Source organism: Sciurus carolinensis, chromosome 16 (assembly GCF_902686445.1).
Source record: "Sciurus carolinensis chromosome 16, mSciCar1.2, whole genome shotgun sequence".
Classification (NCBI taxonomy): domain Eukaryota; kingdom Metazoa; phylum Chordata; class Mammalia; order Rodentia; family Sciuridae; genus Sciurus; species Sciurus carolinensis.
In genome coordinates this window covers 27,533,541-27,547,208 of record NC_062228.1, presented here as the reverse complement: position 1 = coordinate 27,547,208, position 13,668 = coordinate 27,533,541, and the positions used below count along the sequence as shown (strand labels likewise).

At 52.8% G+C, this 13,668-nt stretch overlaps 1 protein-coding gene across 2 annotated transcripts in view; it reads left to right on the top strand.

The window, feature by feature from the left end:
* Positions 1-13,668, top strand: part of Gnao1 (G protein subunit alpha o1) — a 160,207-nt gene that overhangs the window by 119,995 nt on the left and 26,544 nt on the right. The window lies entirely within an intron of this gene.

Here is a 13,668-nt window from a genome sequence, read left to right as displayed (position 1 = left end):
AGAGGCTGGAGGTCCCAGACCTCATGCTGAGCGAGCACCAGCAAGTCTCACATGACTCAGTTTCTCTGATTATGAAATGAAGGAAATGGTAGTACTTGTGAACTACCATATATGAGAAATAAAGCCCATAATAAGTGCTCACTAGCTCCTGGCCTCTGTTCTCTCTCAGGATTCCTCCTTGACCACTAGACTTCTGAGTGCATGTGCCTGTGTGCATCTGTTTGTCTTGCCAAATCCAAGGCTCACAGTAGGCCTTGAGGAAGCCTGGCTTTCTGGCCCTCTGGGCTGGTCCACTTAGCCTGCCCTGACCACAGAACCCAGAGGCCCTCCTCACCCATCCTGATGGCCCTCCCCCACCACTAACCTTGGGCCAGACAGAAGTCCTAGTTCTTGGTTTTGTAACTGAGAGGCGTTGGCTACAGCTTAAACCCTGCCCCCCAGCCCCTGCGGTCTACTGGGGATCCATCACACTTCAGCAGCTGGAGGCCTCACAGGCCAAACAGACCTTCCATTGCTGGCCGGAAGGCCCTGCAAGACAATCTGCCCATGGCCCCTCCAATGGGGCACAGGCCACCAGAATAGGAGACGGGCAGAGCAGGATCACAGCACTTAATAGCATGGTTCTCCAAGTCAGAGTGATTCCTTCCTCTCTTTCAACCTGTCTCAGGCTGGTGCTGGCACATCCTTAAAACCTCAGAACTTATCTCTCTTATGGAAGAGAAAGGGCCTCAGCCTGAGAGTCTGCAGTCACTAAAAATAGTGCTCTATGTCCATTATAGCCATTGTCAAGGCTATAATGGACATAGACAAGGCTAAATGGACATTTATCTACAGATTCTGATTTACCATAGGGGTATGACATATCTAGGAAAAATAGTGTTAGTCAACAGCAGGTCAGGACTTTGGGAATTAAGCAGCACCAGGGAAAGATGTTGGAGAAAGAATGGTCTGTCCACTTCTTCTCAAACATTTTGGCTTATGCTCCTAAAAATTATCGCAGACCCCAACAGACATTTTGTTTATGTAGCGATTATACATAATTACATTAGAAATTAAAACTAAGAAAATTTTAAATATTTCTTCATTTAAAAATGACTATAATAATAATTGCTGGGCACAGTGGTGTGTGCCTATAGTCCCAACTACTTAGGAGATTGAGGAAGGAGGGTCACTTGAACCTGAGAGTTGAAGAACAGCATGGGCAATGTAAGGGAGACCCTATCTCAAAAAGGGTGAAGGAGGGCTGGGGAGATAGCTCAGTTGGTAGAGTGCTTGCCTTGCAAGCACAAGGCCCTGGGTTCAATCCCTGGTACCGCAAAAAAAAAAAAAAAAAGGGTGAGGGAGCTGGGGCTATAGCCCAAAGCACTTGCACAAGGTCAAGTTCAATCCTAGCACCATATAAGAGGAAAAAACTAAAATAAGCATATTGAACATCAATATAAATAACTTTTATGAAAAATTACTGTATTTTCCAAAAATATTGTTTAGAAGAATGTCATTGTTTATTTCTTTGCAAATCTCTTTGAAGTCTCACCTGGTACTAGAGCTTGATTCTCCTGTGTTTCTGCACTCAGTCTGTTGTGATGTGTTGCTGTGGTTCTAGAAAAACATGACCCCTCACCAATACATGGTTGAAAAAGGAAGTATTTTACTAAACTTTTCTGATAATGACTCTTTAAAATTCACCAAAACTGGACCATGTTGTTTGAGAGAAGCCTTTAGGTATTGGGATGTTGTCAGCTTATGGTATGAAGTATGCAGTTTTCAAATATTCTGGAAAATTTTTTTGACTTGAAAGCTGGAATGTTGTCATTTTGGTAACAAGTATGTCAGTTGATTTCCTGGGAATGATAGGCTCAGTTGGTTCATTTTTGAGGAAAATGACTGCCAAAGATCCAAATCTGATCCCCATTGTTTGTCTTTCAAGCATTCTTTCAAGTAAAAGTGGTGTCCCATGAGAAAAGGGGTCGCTCAGCAGCACCCCGGCCACTCATCGCCTCTCTAGACCCAGAAGTGTCTTGCTTCCCATTTCATCCTACAGATGCTAGGCACGTACTCCAGGGTGGACACAAAGATTCATCATTTCTTTTACTTCATCAAGGACATTCTTCAGTAAGACTCATATTTGTTTCAATATTTTATTTTTTTTAGATGTCGATAGACCTTTATTTTATTCATTTATTTATATGTGGTGCTAAGAATCAAACCCAGTGCCTCACACATGCTAGGCAAGTGCTCTACCACTGAGCCACAACCTCAGCCCTTTTTTATTTTTTTATTTTTTGAGACAGGTTCTCACTAAGTTGCTTAGGGCCTTGCTAGGTTGCCCAGGCTGACTTTGAACCTGCAGTCCTCCTGCCTCAGCCTCCCAAGCTGCTAGGATTACAGGCCTGTGCCCCTGCGCCTGGCTCATTTCACTCTTTCTGTGGCACCGGTAGTTTGGTGGGTTGCCTTGCTTCCTGCTGAGGGGCCCACTTTTTAACTAGTGGGCTACTGCAAATATTTGCACTGTTAGAAAGGCAAACCACACTTTAAAATTATAGTGAAAATGGTTTTCAGCTCAGGGACTCCCCTAGAGAGCCTCAGACACCTCCGCACAGCACCACTTTTGGGTGAAAATCACTAATCTAGCTAACCCCTTCCTTGTGCGCTTGGTCCATGGAGACTCCGGGTTCCAAGAGCCAGTCAGAGACAGAGCACGGCCAGAAGCCCAAGTCTTCTGCAATCCGGGAAGCAAGGTGATCTCCTTTTCCAACAGAAACAGTATCTGATCACCCAGAGGAATGGCACGGGAACTGACATTCCCAGTGGGGGCGAGGGGACAGTGAGGGGTGTCAGCGAATGATCAGGCAGAGACACGGGACAGCCCCACCCGTCAGCCCTGGCCTCACCGCGCTGCGGGTGTGGACTTCGGCAGCCATCCTTTCTCCTCCATAATTGGGCTGCTAATCTCCCAGCCGAGGCGGCCCTAATTAAACTATTCACCATCGTCACTCTGTGTTCTGAAGAGATGAGGTTGGCCATTATCACTTTTCTTTCCCTTTGACTAAGCTCTCTGTGGGTAATTTCATTCTGTCCTTGTTCATTTCTTAGAAATTTAGTCTATCCAATTTTAGTTCTTTTCTCCTATCTTAGCACACTGGACTCGGGAGTGAGGAGGGTGAGGGCACCATGAATTTGGAAATTTCTGTCCCATTCACTTCAGGGCTTATTGGTGTCCTCATAATGCCTGCTTGATGGCTCAGCTGTTCACTGAGCCTCCATCTAGGTGCCCAGGGGGACTGACCGGCAGGTCTTGACCAACCAGGGAAGAGGACACCAAGAGAAGAGGTGCTTCAGGAGGCTGTCCCAAAAGGGTGATGATGGGAGCTTAGGGACCCTGAGTATGGTGACGGAAGAACACCACTGCCCCAAGGGCGCAGGGCAGTCTAATGTTGCTGACAGAACTGGGCGGCACCTCCAGCCTGCAGCTCTGCCCCTGCTGTCTCCGCAGGGGCCTCCCCTGCCCTAGTGCACCCTGGCGCCTCCTCCCAGGCTTTCATGGCTGCTCTGCACAGACACTAGTGGGGTCAGAGTGCTTCTCAGGAGCTGCGACCTGCCAGCCGCCACCGGGCACCCTGAGCGGGCAGGAAGCCCTGGGAACACAGGGAGACTGCGTGTCCTGGGCAGTCTGCTCTGCGAGGCTCCACGGGGACGATGTCACACGGTCAAAGTTGCTGCACGACAGAACACCAGGCTGCCTCACAAGGGCACAGTGCTCGAGCGCACACTCATGATCAGCAGCCTGGTGGAGATGTGGTCTGTGTGACACCCCTGGGACATTTGTGTGTCAGCAGGATGTCTGCTCTTAGTTTATTGTCCAGGAGACACTGGACTCCAAGCCCCACCATTGGCCTTGGCCCCACTGATGACTTGGAGAGCATCTGGCACCCTCAGGGCCCACTCCTGCCCAGCAAGGCCCTCCACTTGGCTTGGGGTCTCCGTCCAGCCCCTTCAGTTCCCTCCTTACCTCCTCAAGAGCTCCGGGGAAGACCAGTATCTGAGTTGTGCCCTGGCCTCTGGGCTCAGCTGACCTGTGGCCACCCATCTCTTACATCCCCAGCCCTGACACATGCTTCCTCCCGAGGCCCAGACCTGATAGCCTCCCTGAGGAGCCCTCCCAGACTCCACAGTTTATGGTTGGTATGCCTGTTGCCTCCAGTGGACCACAGACTTGGGCAGGGCACTGCCTACTGGCTGCTCTGTCCCCAGCACCGAGCCCTGGGCCTCCCACAGGTTGATGCTCAGCTGACCTAGGGTGAAGATCTAGCTCTGGCTCCCTCCACTGAATTCAGGCCAGGGGCAGGGCCTGAGGTGGGAAGCCACACCAACTGCAGGAACTGACAGATGGTTTCTGAGGGGAACTTCTAGGCACTAAGTTAGGAACCAATGACAGCCTCAGAGGGCTCAGTCCACGGTCACCCCAGCCCTTGTTCTGGAAGACAGATAGTAAGTCAGGGGAAAAGCTTCTCTGTAGGGAAAAGCTGCTTCCAGGCAGTTGGAAGTTCCCAGGGTTCTGACCATTCAGAAAGGTAAATCCCAGCCTTTGCCTCCCCAGGAGGCAGCCTGGTCCAGAGCAGGGAATGCTCTTGAAGGCCTTAGGACAAACCTCAGGCTGGAGACCTCAGGAAAGCCTTCCGTAACAAGGCCACAGTCCCCTGTCAGAGACGGGCCCATGGGCAGAGGCAGGGAAAGCGGAAGGGACAGCTCTTCTCCACTATGTTCAAGAAGCAGACTGATGGGCTGGGGAGCTTTGGACAGTGTGTTCCCTTTAGGCCCAAACTGAACATTCTAAAGACCAAGACCCTACCCTAGGCCTGCCGCATGGTAGGGGGACAACTGGATAAATGAGTAGGTGGGGGAGGTGAGTGGTGGGAGTCTAGAGAGAGAAGAGATTCGAGAGGGGACTGGAGGAGTGAGTAGGGGTCGAGGGAAGGCAGCAGGCAGGGACAGCGCGGGCCACGTGGCAGCCAGTGCAGGAGTGAGCCAGGCTGGCTGGGAGATGATGGCCGGCTGGGGCTCAGTGTGTGGGGCTGAGACTGGACAGATGGTGACCTGGGTGGCTTGTGCAGGCTGAGTGGACAGCTGGCCAAGGCAGGGTGGCCGGGCTTGAACGGAGGGAGTGGGGAGCGAGGTGAGCAGGGGCGTCCAGTCCTCAGTTCTGCCGCAGGGCCTCTCAGGGGAACCAGAAAGGCTTCTTTCCTTAAAGCAGGTGCCGGGCCCACAGTCCCACAGCCCCAGAGGCCCTGTGACAGCCTGCTGTATGCACCAGCCTTGCTCTGACTCTTCAACCCCAGTGAGCAGTGAGCCCCAAGCATGCCAGGGGCCTGGCCATGGAACACCTACCTGCAACTTCCAGTTTGGCACCACCAAAGACAAAGACAGTGGCACAAATGGCCACGTCCAGTACTACCACTGCCCCCGCTCCCTCACTGTTCTGAAACCCAAAGGCAGAGTGGAAGAAAAGGGGCTCTCCTGTGTGGCGGGGAGAGCGCGACCACATTTCTGCAGAAGTACAGGTCTGGGCCTGGGGGGTCTGGCAGTTCCTAAGGGCCCAGATTGTCCTTCCTGCCCTTTTCCATCTACTGGGTTTGCAGTGCCCAGATGGGGCCTTCAGCAGTGGGATCCCTCTGCCCCTTCCCCCTGAGAAGCTGGCCAACAGCCCAAGGACCATGGCCATGGCCACTGTGCCTGGCGCTGCCCTGCCTGGTCTTCAGCTCTGCTTGTCCCTCTCTAGTCAGCCTGTGCTCTCCTGCCCTCTGCTGGGTTCAAGGGACAACTGCAGCACAGGGGCTGAGGTGTGGCCAACGGAGTGTTCCCTTCAAGGGAGAAGGGTGTGTGTGTGTGTGTGTGTGTGTGTGTGTGTGTGCCTCTCACTCTTTACTTGGCCACAAAGATTAGAGATGGAGGAAAACTCTGCACAATCCAAAGCAGCTCCTCAGATGAAGGGGTTATTATCATAATTACTGTGATTATTGTTATCAAGATTATCATGCTTGCCTGGAAAGTCCTGGACAAAGCAGGCTTATTTTCTGTCAGCTTGTTGTTTGTGTCTGAGGCACTTCATCTTTGCTCATAATAACTAACATTTGCAAGGCTCTTTCATGTCGCAAAGCTGTGTCACATCCTCAGCCCATTTCATCTGCACAAACAGCCCTATGCAGTGGGGGCTGAGAGAGCAGAGGCTCTGAGTGGCAAGTGGCCTGTCCTCCACCACCAGCTGAGCAGGTGCAGAGGCAGAGTTTGAACCCGGGACACTCAAGTGAAGATTGCCTTGTTTCCCTTGCCATATCCTTTGCATCTCATCTCTTGAGAGGGAAATGGTCCTTTGTGGTCCTTTAACTCCAAGCTTCTTTGCTGCTGATATTTGTGAAAAAGTCCATATTGCCCTAAAGAGAAGGGAAAGGTTTTGAAGACCAAGTGTTAAAAGTGCAGTTCGCCCTCCCAGTTTCAGAGAGCAAATACACGGGGCACTTCCAAGCCCCTGCAGTATCTGGCGTGGAAGTGGAAAACAAGGCCACCTCCCCTTGGTCAGCACTCCCACCCTACGGTATAGCCCAGTCAGGCATCAGTGACATCTGAGCTGCTATAGCTGGGGAAGTGGTTGCGGGAGTCTAAGTTCAGACAGGTGGGAGCCAGGGTAGCGGGTGGGCAAGGCCTCCAGGGTCCAGCTGGCTGGCTGGAGACAGCTCTGTGCAGCAGCCCCCTCACTGCTGGATGCCAGTGGGGTGTCCCGCTGGCTGTCACCTGGATCTTGGTGCTGCTTCCCATACACACACATGATCTGCCCCCAGAGGCACATGTTCTTGTGTCAGGAAGCCCCTAGCTTGTGCACCATCATAAGGGACCCAGTGTGTGCTGCCAGTTCAGGAGCACCGCTACCCCACAACCACCCTTGGCAGACTCTGTCCCCAGCAGTGGCCCAAGGCAGCCCACTTCTAGAGGGGTGCCCTGGACCCAGCTCCACCTGCCCCTTTTTGCTGCTCACCACTTTCCTCAGCTGCTGATGGGCAGAGACATGGGCTTGTAAAAGGGGTTCTCCAATGTCCTGGGGTTCCCCCAAAGTGCCTCGCCTCCACCAGAGCATGCCAGCTGTCCACATTATGGGGAAGATATCTTTAACCAAAAAAGTTATCCTGGTCATAAAGAAAAAATTCCAGTGCTGTTTTTCAGTAATTGATGTGGTACAAAGAATCCCACAAGTGACCTGGACGAGTCACAACTCCTCCTGGCCTCCTGACCCTAAACCCACAAGGACACAGCCTTACAGCTATTGACAATCAGTTGACAGTCCCAGCTGGCCTCTTTGCCCCGGTGGCCCCTGAAAGCTCGAGAGACAGCGAGGAGGTGCTTGTCCACTGGGCAGGCACAGCACAGCTGCATGCCTGTGCTGAGCACTCTGCTTACTCACAGGGACAGCCCTGTGAAGAGGAAAAGGCTGCTGTCATCCCTTGTGTGCAGCGAGGACGCAGTCTCAGAAGGTTAAGGCCTTTGCTCACACAGAGCCAACCTGAGGCCAAACTGAGGCTCCCGAGTCTGTGTTCTGAAGCCTGCAGAAGGCCCCATGGCCAAGCGGGGAGGCCATTGGAAGAGACTCCTCAGACAGCGTGGGGTGACTGAGAGCTGGACGTTAAAACATGAGTACAGCCAGCAGGTCAAGAATGATGGGGCGGGGGCCTCTGGCAGTAACCGCCAGACCTACCCTACCCAGGCCTGTACCCAGAAGAACGGTCCTGTTCTGACTCCCACCAAGAGAGCCCCTCCCTTCCTCTCTGCATCTGGGCTTCAGGACAGTAGGAGGCAGTGGTGGAGAGAAGGCCCACTCCTGCATGTCCAGAAACTCCCTGCAGGACTATCTGCTGAGTCCTGCCTTATTCTAGCATCCAGCACGTGGCCAGAGCCCATAATGTGTCTGTGCCAGTCCTATGAGAAAGAGAGGGGCTGCTGACACAGGAAGCAGCAGAGTGTAGGCATAATACCCAGGGCGTGGCACAGCAAGAGGGGGGACGCGGATGCCAGAGGAACTGCGTGGGCTGTGGTGATGGGAGGAGGCAGGACTTAGCTTAGCCTTGGCAGACCAGGAGGTACAGTAGTCAGGAGTTTTGGGGGTGCAGTTACAAAACTGGACTAAACAAATGAACAGCATATCCTCAACTAGATTTTTTAAATTAGGGGACTGATGGACTCAAGTAACCAGAAAGCCCAGACATACATGCAGGCGTAGCTGGGTCCAGGTGTTAGCATGTTAGCATGACTCTGGTGTCTCCCTCTCGCATTTCTGCTTTCCTCAGTGATGGCTCCACACAAGGTGGGCCCTCCCTTTGAGAATCTCTTTGCTAAGTTTTTACAAATGCCTTGGGGCTGCTTAGGATGATAGAACTGATATTAGTCTACTTTGACAAATATGGCTTCCTTGTCTACCCAGAGTGTTCAGAGCCCAGCAGGATGGATTGGCTAGCCCTAGAGTGTGTTGTGTCTCCCACTCCTGCCAGGATCCAGGGACAGAGTCACGCCCCCCAGACCACTCAGACTGGCTCAGGGAAGGGTGCTTTCCTTCAGGGAAGCTGGGGCTCTGCTGCCCGAACACCAGTGGCTGGAGCCTCCTAGGTGGAGAGGACAGTGCTCGGCATGAAGGGACTGGGCAGAGAGGAGGGGCTGAAGCTGAAGCTGGCCCCTGCCACATTTCCTGCAGCCCTGCCAGGGTGGGAGCGTGCGGCTGGCTTTCTAGAAATGCTAGCTGCAGTCCCCACACTGAACCTCCAGGGGTCAGACTTGGCGTCACTGTCTGCTCAGGATCACCACAGACTGGGTAGAAGAAACAACAGAAGTTTGTTTCTTGCAGTTGTAGAGGCTGGGAAGTCCAAGATGAAGGTGCTAGCAGATTCTCTGCCTGGGGAAGCCTGCTTCCTGCTTCTTGGACAGCTGTCTTCTTGCTGTGTCCTCACATGGGGAAGGGCTGAGGGGCTCTGGGGCCTCTTACAAGGTCCCATTCATTAGGCTTCACCCTCATGCTCCACGCACTCCCAGAGGCCCATCTCTTCATGCCATTACCCCAGGAGTTAGGATTTCAATATGGATTTGGGGGAAACAAGCACTCAGGCCACAGTACCTGATGAGCCTGCCCTGAGGAGATTCAGGAGTTCATAACCCACATATTGCCTGGTTAGCAGCAAGAGGTGGCAGAGCTATGGGGGCTGTCGCAGAGGGAAATGTGCTAGAAAATGCCCCACACCTCTGGCCCTGGAGGAGCCCTGGATGGGAAGGTCAGGCTCAGTGTGAGCCCCATGGCCCAGGACCCTGAAGGAAGACAGACAAAGGTCAAGGGCCTCCTCTGATGGTTAGTTGCTTGTCACACTCCCCATCCTTAGGGCACTTGGTGAAGCACACCCGCCACCCCACCACCCCTGAACCTGGCCTTCCATATCAGCTGTCTCTCCTCTTTGCTCAGGGGTCTAGGCTGGGCACCAGAGTGTCTGTCCCCAACTCTAGCTTCAGATGACCCAACTTTGGCTGCAATGCAAGTCCAGGGCTCTTGGTGGTAACGGTACTGGACCGTTGGTGGTGCTGGAGCCACGCTGGATATTAAAACTCCAAGGAGCCTTTCCCACAAGCTTTGCTGGGTACCAGCTATGTACAGAGCACTGTGTAAGACTCAAGGTACCATGGGAATCAGGAAAACAGCCCTGCCCTGGGGAATGGGCACATAGCACCATCTGTGACAGGGAATGGCAGGGCATGAAGGGAGAAGACCACCCAGGGAGGTGACATTTAAGATGGAGCCAGGCAGGGAAAGGTGTTCTGCTCAAATGGAGAGCCTGAGGTGGCATTGCCAGTTTATTTGGGGAATGGAAAGAAGGACTGTGTGGCTGGGAACCTACGGGAGGGAGAGGTGGTGCAGGGAGGTAGGTGGGAGCTTTGTAGGCCACAGTCAAAATGTGGAGTTGAGGGATGATGGGAAGCTATTCTAAGAGCTTCAACGGGGAGAGTTGTTGTATCCATTCAGATTAGGTTGAACTATGAATACTGGAGACCCTGAAAATATGGTGAAAAAATAGTGGCTTAAATAAGACAGAATTTTATTTTTAAGTGTGTGGTTTTTTTAAACCAAACACTTAAAATAGTGTTAGCATGACTCCAGATGGTATGGAGTTTCCACAAGGCTTTCAAGGACCTAAGCTGTTTTTAGATCACTGTGTCACTATCCCTAGGGTGAGGACCTTGTCTTCATGATCTAAGTTGGCTGCTAGCCCTCCAGCCATCTCATAAGTTCTGGGCACTAGGAGGGAGGAAGTGAGAGGAAAAGGGTGCCCCTTCTCTTTAAAATGACATTTCCAGAGACCTCCCTATACTTCAGCTGACCTCACATGGTGCATAACTTATCCTGTGATCATACCTAACTGCAACAGAATTGGGAAATGCAGCCTTGTAGTTGGATGCAATTGTGCCCAGATGAAAAAATGTTGGGGCTGGGACTCAAGAGTGGCCTGGCAGGGTGGGGAGTGGAGGCACACCCCTATAGTCCCAGAGACACAGGAGTTTGAGGCAGAAAGATCACAAGTTCAAGACCAGCCAACCTCAGCAACTTTACAAGGCCTTGAGCAACTTAGTGAGAACTTGTCTGGAAAAAAAAAAAAAAAAAACAAACCTGAGGATATGGCTCAATGGTGAAGTGCCCCTGGGTTCAATTCCCAGTACTTAAAAAAAGAAAGAATATGAGGTCCTTTTTCTAAAGGAGAAGGGGAGACCTGATGTTAGGAGGAAACTAATAGCCTCCCGCTGTGTGGTGCGCATACGAGGCAACCAGGCCATGTGGGAGGAGGGGAGATCCACCAAGCTCCTGGTCTTCAGTTTGAGCAGTTGGGGCGATGGCACTGCCATCTGTGTACTGAGCTGGGGAAGACAGAGCAGGAAAGGTGGCAGGGGTGGCGTCTGCCAATACTAGGCCCCTCCTGCCCCAGCACGCCCCCCGAAGTGGTAGAGCTGGGAGGCAGACTCCACCCTGGGCTGCCCTCTGGAGGGTCACAGGAAATGGCTTGGCCAGTGTTCTCTGAGCTGGAGAGCACACCCCACTGCAGTGAGGGTCACGGAGTTCCAGGTCAGACCTGGAGGAACAAATGTGGAAGAACAAAGGCTTTGTGGGAGAGCCACAGTTCATTTGTCACTTCTGGAATGTCCCATGAGGCCTTGACATGGGGGTGGTGTGGCTCTCGGCATTCAGATTGCAACAGGACCTTCTCACCCAGCAGAGGTCTTGCCTGGCCTGCCCTGACCTGTTCCCACTCACTGAACCCTGACCTGTTCCCACTCACTCACTGCACCCGTCTGGCGAAACTCACCCCTCACTGAGGTGTGGGTGCCTGCCAGGCCCAGACCCCAGGCCCAGGTCTCCAGGCCACTGTCCCTGGGGAGGTTTCTCGCCCAGTCCTGATCCTAGGAGGCCAGGCTTCCTTGGTGGCCAGCCCTGGTGTCAGGGCCAGGTGTTCGGAATACTGCATCTGGATTAGCACTGTGGTCTGACCTTCCAGGCTCACTCCAGTGGTACCTTCCTTCCCTGGGCCAAGCCGCCAGAGCTTTCCCACCACCCCTCCGCAGCGCACAGGTTCTGACATGGAAATAGCTACTTAGTCAGACAGCTCCATTCTGGAAGTCTCCAAGAAGGCTTCGGCCCCACCAACCTTTGTGCAGAATCTTTTGTTGGCCACCAACCTTCCAGGTGCTGACCTCGTTTTCTTTGTTTCTCCCACTCCAAAGGACACCTTCTGAGCCGTGATGGGCTGGGCTGTCTCTCTCCTCTGGCTTCACTAGAGGGTAGGGTTGGAAGGGGCTGCAGCAGGGTAATTGCCTAGTGATCACAGTGCACCCATGGACAGAACACTCCAACTCTTGAGGGCCCGTGACGTCAGGGAGATGCTGGCCTGCCATTCCCCACTCCCAGCCCAACAGGGGCTCAGTCTCACTTTGAGTTTCAGGGTATGTGCAGGCTGAAACGGGGAAAGGTGGCTGGATTAGGGGTCCAGCGAGCACTGGGCACTGACCCCAGCCCTGGTGGACTCACCTGGGCCCACTCTGGCCCTGCACCCACCCCTGAATTTGTCCCCAAGTGCTGTGCATCAAACTTGGCAGGCAAGGCAGTGCCTGCCTGTAATCCCAACAGCTTGGGAGGCTAAGGCAGGAGGATCACAGGTTCAAAGCCAGCCTCAGCAATTTAGCAAGGCCCCGAGCAATTCAGTGAGATCCTGTCTCAAGATAAAAAATATAAAAAAGTGCTGGGGAAGTGACTCAGTGGTTCAAAGAAAAAAAAAAAGGATAAACTTAAGTGGGTGTGTCCCCAGAGTCACTGGTATCCCTGAGACCTGTGTTCCCCAACCCATGGCAAATGCTCTAAGAATACAGCAGAAAGAAAGCAGGAAAATGTCAAGGTATTTAGGCCCCCAGGGCTGGGCCCCCTCCCCGACTCTGTGGCCCCTTAGGATTAGTTCCTGCCACTTGCACGCAAAAGGCTTGACTTTGCCGCCAGTGACTGTGTGCTCGTACACCAACCACAGCAGTGCCATGGGACAAGGATCTCCCAAACAGCTGCTTCGCCTGGTCAGGGACCAGAAATCCAGACGACTCAGCCATGCCCTGAGCCCAAGTGCTCTTCCTGGGAGGAATGACAACCCAGGAATGTCCATGGTGTTATGATCTGACTCCCAAATGTGCCCAAAAGCTGCTGTGTTGAAGGTTTGGTCTCAAGCCGATGGCGCCAGTGGGCGGTGGTGGTGCAGCCTCAGGAGGCGGGAGGCAACTGAGTGGCTTTGCTCCACCACTGTCCTGCCTACCATGTGCTGCCTCGTCACAGGCCCAAAGTGACTCAGCCAAGCGACCATGTACTAAAGCCTCTGAAACTGTGAACCAAAATCAGTCTTTCCTCCTTTTGAATTATCTATCCCAGGTATTTTGTCACAGTGATGGAAAGCTCAGTAATGCATGTGATGGCAGAGGCTAGGGGAGCCGCAGAAGCACACAAGACTTCTTTAGGAATTTACACACCCTCACTGTATTCAGTGGGCCACAGCAAGTCCTATAGCCACCAAGTTCAGAAGGCAGGAAATACACTCTGCCTCCAGGAGAGGAGGAGGGGGCACAGACAGGGGCGCTTGAAGAATCAGCCCCTTCACAGGGCTCCCGCATCTCCCTCGAGGCCAAGTTTCAAGGAAGCAGCGTGTGTGCACACAAACACCCTTTGCAAACTGTAGTGGTGGTGACAGTGCCGTCCTGTGACTTCTCCAAGAGACTTCTGAGTCCTCCGAGACCTCTGCACTCCTGGTTTTGATGTTACACGTACTTCATTGTAGTCTTTGAAAACAGGTGACCCATTTGGTCTCATAGGTGAGGGGAAAGGGGAAGAAACCTGTGAATTATGCAGTATTTTTCCTGCAGTTCCATGGAGTCTCAGCCCACTCCACGGTGGGTGCCTTAAGCAAACTCAACTCACCCCCTCAGACGAGGAGGGGAGGAGGCAGAGAGCGCGAGGGATCCCAAGCTCCCAGCTCCTCTCGGTACCTTCCCTGGTGTAAGCAGGCCTGGGCCTCCCCTGGTAACCACAGATCATTAGACATAAATAAAGATTAATCACATTAAGTTTTA